The sequence below is a fragment of the Neodiprion lecontei genome, chromosome 4 (genome assembly GCF_021901455.1).
Source record: "Neodiprion lecontei isolate iyNeoLeco1 chromosome 4, iyNeoLeco1.1, whole genome shotgun sequence".
NCBI classification, from domain to species: Eukaryota; Metazoa; Arthropoda; class Insecta; order Hymenoptera; family Diprionidae; genus Neodiprion; species Neodiprion lecontei.
Genome location: NC_060263.1, coordinates 34,081,178 through 34,088,806, shown reverse-complemented (window position 1 = coordinate 34,088,806; position 7,629 = coordinate 34,081,178). Strand labels below are relative to the sequence as shown.

Genomic DNA, 7,629 nt, shown 5'->3' with positions numbered 1-7,629 from the left:
GCATATCTAATGTCTGTACAATACCTGGTGAGGTATACCAACGGTGGCCAATTATTTCCTCCGGTAGGCTATGTATAGACGTGGCTGACTCGGACGTCTTCCTAGGTACCGAGTAGTCCTCCTATACGACTGCGGAATCACTCGCGTTGGTTCGTCTTGCGTATGGTAGAAAAAAGACGACGGGCAAGTTGGCACACAATGGTGTCTGTGTGATTTACAATCAAGGTTTAAAGGTCAAGGAAATGTTGGAGGAGTTTGCTTGAAACCTTTTTCCTACGAACTATCTTTCTCGGATTCGGTCACCTTCGCACTGCGGTCACATTGTGACTTACAGACCGCGCGGGTGAGTCTTTTGCGAATCGTTATGATCACCGCGGCTTCTGCTTACTTCGAGAAGTAATTACATTCGGCAACGAGAGAACCGAGATGCAGGGTAAATTTACGTGGACGAATCTCCAGCGGCTGGATGCATCCGTACGGATTGACGATGATCGTAGATCTTACAGCTAAGCTTGCTTCTTGCATCGACGCACACGCTCGGTCGGTTGTCAGGTACAAGGTAACGTAACTCAAGTTCAAGTTTATATCGTAGTTCTTGCTCGGCGATGCGGCGGTGATTCCTGATTAGATTCATTCAGTCCGCTGCAGCATTGCAGCATTGCATAGACGACGCGTGGTGAGCGTATATCTATATTCCGCAGTCCCATCGTCGATTGCAGATATAATACTTTCCTAGGTAACCCGCGGTAAGCTTGATGCGGGAACTGGTATTGCAAATTGAAAAATTTTAAATTGTAATTGCGTGTAGCATTCTTCGGACGCTTAGAAAGTTTTATTGCGGCGTTAGCTGCCCATCCATCTACCTGGCATACGCACGTGGGACTTATGACCGCAGCGACGGAGACAGGGAGACACGCGTTGTATAACACATGTTAATTTTTCTAGCACGTAACGTCGTCGTGCGCGTGCCGATCGAATTTTCACGACGTGATCACATGCCTGATTGTTTTTCATTCGGTTTCTTCTCCGTTCTTTTTTCCAATTTCAAATTGAGTTATGAGAACAAAGCCGGAACATTCGTTTACAGTTGTAATATACTTACTTCGTAAATAAAAAAAAAAAAAAAAAAATAACGAGCAGAACATCGGGATATTTTTTTCAAGGAGAAATCGCTTACCGGTGAAGAAGTACCGATAAGTGGCGCCAATTTATCAAGAATGCTCTAGTTCTCTGGAAAACTTTAGATGATTCTCTGGTACCTCATACCGGGAGAATGTCCTGTTGTGCCTTGTAGTACCTGCCGCTTGTGAAATGCAAATTACAATAGTAGCGCAATATTGCTGCAAAACTGCGCTAGCTGCATCTTCCGACTTAGCCTGGTTGGAGAGTCGAACTGCGGCTCGCATTCGAAGAATTGTTATGGTCTCTTGTTAAAGCTTCTATGTTAGGCGCATTACTGTTAGCTAACTGTGTCATTACTGCTGCAGTCGTGTAATAAACAGGATTCTGCGAAGCCTGCAACGTTAATCCCCACCGTCAACGTCTTCCTTTCTTCACCCCGTAGAGATGTATTCGTAAGAGATGATTTGGTTTACCTGGTTTTGTGAAAAACGAGTTTCGAGAGCCGCGAAAAATAGTACAAACGAAAAATGGATCGGGCTCTTATGCGGCACGGTGTGGCGGTAGGTTAGTTAGTCTGGGCCATGGCGGTTTAATGGGGTTTTATTGTCTCAATAAATGTTGCGCTATACGTATTCTCAGCGCTCGATGCTACAACAACGTCGGTCGTCGCGAGACGGGCCTTCTCGGGATTTGAAATCAGGTCTACTATGGAGTTTATGGAGCTATTAATAAGGCTCGTATTCTTGGTCTCGTTTTCCGTCCTCATCTCTCTGTTCTTCTTCTTTTTCTTCTACTCTTCGATGGCTTTGTCGGAACCGGAAGATCTCTAATGATTCTAAGACTTGCGGACTAATTAATCCCCTGTCCTCGTATTTCGCAGGACGTTCAGACTTATCGAAACCGATCTACGCCCTGCTATACGCGTGGATCCGGATTAAAATACATATATCCATCTAAAACTTTGGAGTTTGCGCCGATCGTCAGCCAAGGCAGCACTGGAAGTTTAAATTACGATCCGGTATACACGGGGACGTGAATTTTCCAATTTTGTCAATTGATTCTTCTAACGAACAAGGAATAGGTCCATTAAGGACGCTGGAGGCAGCCGCTGCTGGGCATCTCCACTTATTGCGGTAGCTACCCGGCTCGACGCACTTAACGATCGTTATCTATGAAGCCGGTCGGCTGATGATTATCCTGTAAAACGAACCGCCGTGGGGGAAACGGGACGACTGTCTTCTGATCAAAATACAGACGAGACATCGCGTAGCGGTTGAGAGGAAAAAAAAAAAATAACGCTGGAATAATTTTTTAGAGTATTTGCAGAATCCGGATGCCTCGGTACTGCGAAGCCGCGTTTTCTCCGTTTCATTTCCGCCAAGTTCTTTCAGCTTTAACGTGACCGCGGACCGGAAGCAATACTCGTAACGAAGATATCTTACGGGTGGTAATATCACCGCTGTACAGGCACCAGCTACCTTGGCGCTATTATTTTTCAATTTCTAGTCGGCACAGTCCGCTTACCATGCCTCTCGTGTTTTGCTGATGCATGGCATCGTCGTCTTTGCCACCGGGCATGCACCGCGCATGCATGACTAGTTTCTTGTCGTCGACACACGACTCCTTCATTATGCCGCGCTGCCCGCTGTGGTTATACAGTAGTGGTGCTGTTTTACCGTCTCGGAAGAAAATTCATTTCCAATGACACCTACCTTCGACACTCTTAGCTGTGTATATTACATGCATCCGCGAATAGGAAAACGTATTTTACTCCGACATTTTAGTTTTTGCCAGGAATATCGACGTCTCCCTCATCTTATCGTTTCTTCGCGTGATGAATTTTTCTTAGAATATTCACACTTAAAAGCTGCAGGTTTGTTAAGGTACTTTTCAAAATCCATGGCATGCTAGTCAGCGACTCTTGCACTCACTTTAGTTTCTCTTCGAGAGAGACGGAGAATCAACGTGACCAGCTTGTATCCCCGATGACATACATATTTCGGAACACGCCCTTCGAGTTCCCCAACTTTGCGACTGATCGATTAACTCGCCGGTCTACTGGGTCAGCAGTTATAGTCTCAACTTCTGAACATTGTTTTATCCTTGTATCGAACCTCTAGTTATTTTTGGTTAGTCCTAGTTTCATAAACGCTGCAGATGTACATTCCATGTAATCGGAAACATAAGTCAAGACATTTCTGAGCTATGATGTCGGTAAAATTGATTCGGAAGATTAATTTTTCGGACATTGTCTAAAATATATTCGTCAATCGCTGCTTTTTACACTCAATCGCATGAACTTGAGCAACGTCGTTAATAAAATTTTCAAAGTTCTTACCTCACAATACTCAAACCTCAACAACTTGCGCAAAGTTGTCCTGGTCGTTAGCTTTCGTTAAACTTGCAAGGAAACAGAGTTGAAGGGATCGGAGAAAGGATCAGACAATGACAATTGATTGGACGGAATTCAATCGGCTTTATTGCCGACAATTACCAATTTTTTTGCTCGTCTTTTTTACTTCTGCAGTACAACTGTCATTTCTTGCAATACCTACAAAATATATAGGTATATATCTATAGATCTGTCTTGCAATAGTTATATTCTTTCCACGCAAAGTAATTCTCTCGTCTAATACCTTAGTTACGTAAACTCCTAAGAAATCACATTCAATCAACCTGTTCCTTCTTCATGGAACTCCGCAGATTGCTGTTTACGTCGTTGAGTTTTTTTTCTCAATCCTTTGTTCATTTATTTACTATATTATAGTTTTACTACCTATGCTGCTTTAATTATTTTCCTCTCAAATCCACGACGAACAAATCTTTCTAATAAACTTCAATACCTCAATTGAAAATGCACGTGTCTCCAGGTATATCTTGTGATATTGTAGGTTTGACTTGTTGACTTGCCGGGCAGTAATTGGATCGGTAATGAATTACTTGCCAAGATCAGACGATGTCTCTGACAAGCGTAATTGTTTTGGACGCCCTTCGCCTCTGCCCTTAGCTGTGAGTTTCAAGTGATACTTCACCCAAGAGGGCTAATCAGGATAATTGCGGACTTTGGGGTATTCATACCGAACCGTGAAGAGCCAACCTTCTCTACAGCGGGTGTCGCGTTAAATTTTCACTCCTAGTTCCTTTACCGAGGCGGTTGGGAAGGGGGGAGGGATTGAAATCCATCAAAATTACTCGCCGATGCAAAGTTACTGCGCCATAAAACAGGAGTACAAACGAACTACTCGAGTTCCGTACCTTGTACAAATCACGGGGTGATTTTTTACCCATGTCAGAATTCGGCAAAGGGAATGAATAAGAACAACTAACAACCGGAATGGAGAAACTATACCGCTACATCCTGTTGTTCGTTTGCCGAAGGAACTGGATCGACTAGTGCGGAGGTTTGGTGGGTCTTCGGAATTTCGGTATTTTCAGTGGTGCTGCGAAGTAGGCATATATACCTAAGACATACCTACCTATATGTATACATGCGCGAAGTTGGTGCAGTGGAAGCATTTGCATCGCGTGCCGCTCAAATATTCTTGGAATATGCTAATTAGCAGTTGTTTCTTAGCTTCTTGTGCCACTGTTTGCCGCAGATTGCCACTTTGCCTTTTTGCCTCGTTGCTGTCCGCCTTTTGCATCAACCTCCTCACCTCCTCGACAGACGCGACCCGCGTCTCTTTTGTTCCGACAACAATTAGTCCCTCGCTCTTGTCACGAATCCGCCAATTTTTACATTCCGCTTTATCCTCCTTTCCTTTCCGCTTTCGCCGAATCCTTGTACCTACCTTATATACCCTGCAGCTCGTTATGAGGCGAATCCGATATAGATCATGGCGAAAAATGTCTTTCCCTTTGGAATTTGACAAGATTTAGAGGCAAAGTAACGGCCCGATAAAACATGTGGAATGTAATTAATTTTTCATCAAGTTCGAGGAAAAACTCGGACTCTCCTCAGTTCTCGAATCGGGTGGTAAGATCTCATCGTAAAATAACGAGAGCGTCAAACTGTCTGCCACGCAGCTCGAACGATAAACGAGGCTCGTGCTGCAGTACCACGACGCGTTTAACCCGGTCGAGTTAACCCTTTGTCAGCAGTTATTACCTCCATGGTCGTCAGTACCGGGATCGACCCGAGACCGAATCGCATCGATGGAAGCCAGAGGAGGCCGCTGGCTTCGGCTGGTTTCTGGATTCCTGGGTGGTCGTCGACACACGTTCAACCTGAGAGTAAAACGCGACAGCTCGTTTTACCTTCTCTCGTAAACTACTCTTTTATAAATAACGCTGCCGAATGGGTATAATTCCTGAAATAACATGACAGAGGTATAACTTTTCACTCGGGTTTTCACTTGTTCAGAAATCTTTTTATTGTATGAAAATATCCCTTTCGCTTAAATTCCACATTGCTCGTAACTCCGCAACTAAACTCGTCCTCGAAACGTAAATCAGGTCGAGTCTACGGTTTGATTGCAGTTTTTACTCCGCCAGCATAACGGATGATCCGTCAACGATGAACAGCCATGCTTGGACGTTGACCGTTGTATTTTCGCACAATGAGCCTCTTCCTTCAGCTTCCGTCCACGGAATATCTGTAACAAATTAATTGCATTGGTAGATATCTACGTCGTATCCTTGGTAACATTCAGCAATCTTGAAACCGGATACGGGAAACGGACTGCCTTACAATAACTAGTCGTGAGTCAGTGATGGCTCGGAGCGTTTCACGACGTTAGCCGATTGCGAGAAACGATGACCCGCAAGAAGAACCAGGCGAATTCTACAAATTCGTTAAATTTCCGGACTTCCGAGAATTTCGATCTTTGGACGGCAGGAAGACGGCAAAGCCGACGGGACGAGGAGGTGAAACGGAGGAACGGAGGGACGGAGAGGCTCTCTGCAACGAAGGGAACCGAGTTCGCTGAAGAGGTCATGGGAGAGGGCAGGTGGGACACGCAACTGAAAATGTACACACGCGGACGATATATGTGTCATTGGTAGGTGGTAACGCGCGCATACGATGCACCGATGTTACGCATACACGTCCAGGGGTTATCTTAGCTTCCGCCGCCTTCGTGCACCGCATCTATACGCAGTGACAAACGATCCGAGGCGATATACCAGCGCAGACCTGGTATACGTTCAACCGGCATTAAATTATCATTCCTTTTCAGGCAATTTCTCGCGATTAAGCTGCGCAGCTGCTGCGGAGCCGTAGACTTACATCTCTCATCCTTGGCGTAGAACTGCAGACTGGAAAAGTTTTCGCCAAGCTGCAGTGCCGGCTAAACCCCGGCTACACCTTCTTCGTTCCCCGATACATGTATGTATTATACGTACCTGTGATACTGTATACCCTGCAATACTCAGATCGATATCACGGTGTTTAAATTATTTATATTTAGGCACGTCCTTATGTGAGATCGTCAAGAATCAGCTATGCAATGCCCACGCTTATATTACAGGTATGTACCTAATACACAGACCCTCGACGTGCTATACGTACATTGAGAGAAATTTTTAGTTCCGGTTACCGTTCAGTCCTCAACTGTTTTCATTTCTACCAGAATCGAAAAATACAGTTATAGGTACAAAATGAAAATTAGTTTTATAGCTGTTACCGGAAAGTTTACTATCTGTTACTATTCTTTCTCATTACGATCATTGTTATTATATTATCTTGAAAGTATTGCGAAAATTTAATGCTTGTGCAACAGTAAATTGACGTTAAGGTCGTATTTAACTAAAAAAGTAGAGTAAACCGAAAAAACTGATTTTGCGTTGAAATTAGCAAAAAAGGTTCGACAATACCGCAAAATGGTTACGCGTACCTCGTTTTTCGTAATCTCAACAATATTCAAACAGTTTTTATAACGATACATGTTTTACTGAATTTTTCTAGTTACTATAACAATTGAAATTTTTCTCAGTGTAGGTGTACAGTCACCGTATTACACGGAGTTGGAAATTTCTTCAGGTATTTTGATTGACCTGTGACGAGAAGAAATGTGTTGGTATTTTTATCGAAGGTTTAGACGCGCGAAAATAAAAATACGAACCGCATCACGAAACACCGCAAATTTTTTATACGGTTGAAAGGATGACTGTGACTCATAGATTTATCCCTGTGAGAAATTGAACGCCGCGTAAGATATTTAACCCATTGTAAAAATGTATGGTTTTTATCGGTTGTTTCTACTTTTGCTTGCTATGATTATACATTGTCTATAATGATATTATGACTCTATCGACTTCTGCTTTGCCTTAGATATTAAGATCTCCGTTACAATGCCGTTAACCCATTGAGTGATGGTGTAATTCTTACCACCTATTTTATATCCGTTTTTCGTATATTTAGAGAACTTTGAAAACCTATATCTTTGCAGGTTTCTGCTATTTCCGATAGTATACTAATAGGTTTTCAGTACTCGAGTATAGTTATTGCGATATAATGTAAATTGTTATTGTTGGAAACAAATTGATTGAACAAAATCGTGAAAACGG

The 7,629-nt window shown here is 43.3% G+C and overlaps 1 long non-coding RNA gene across 3 annotated transcripts; it reads left to right on the top strand.

Annotated features, from left to right (window-relative positions):
* The first annotated feature begins 290 nt into the window (after window positions 1–290).
* On the top strand, window positions 291–7,369 carry LOC124293849. 3 transcript variants are annotated; one of them, XR_006903722.1, is made up of 4 exons: window positions 291–559; window positions 6,300–6,448; window positions 6,531–6,590; window positions 7,056–7,369. It is a non-coding gene; the product is annotated as an uncharacterized LOC124293849 (long non-coding RNA). The 3 variants fall into 3 exon arrangements; XR_006903723.1 differs by lacking the exon at window positions 291–559 and having other exon boundaries at window positions 5,929–6,448; window positions 7,061–7,369; XR_006903721.1 differs by lacking the exon at window positions 291–559 and having other exon boundaries at window positions 5,929–6,448.
* The last annotated feature ends 260 nt before the right edge of the window (window positions 7,370–7,629 follow it).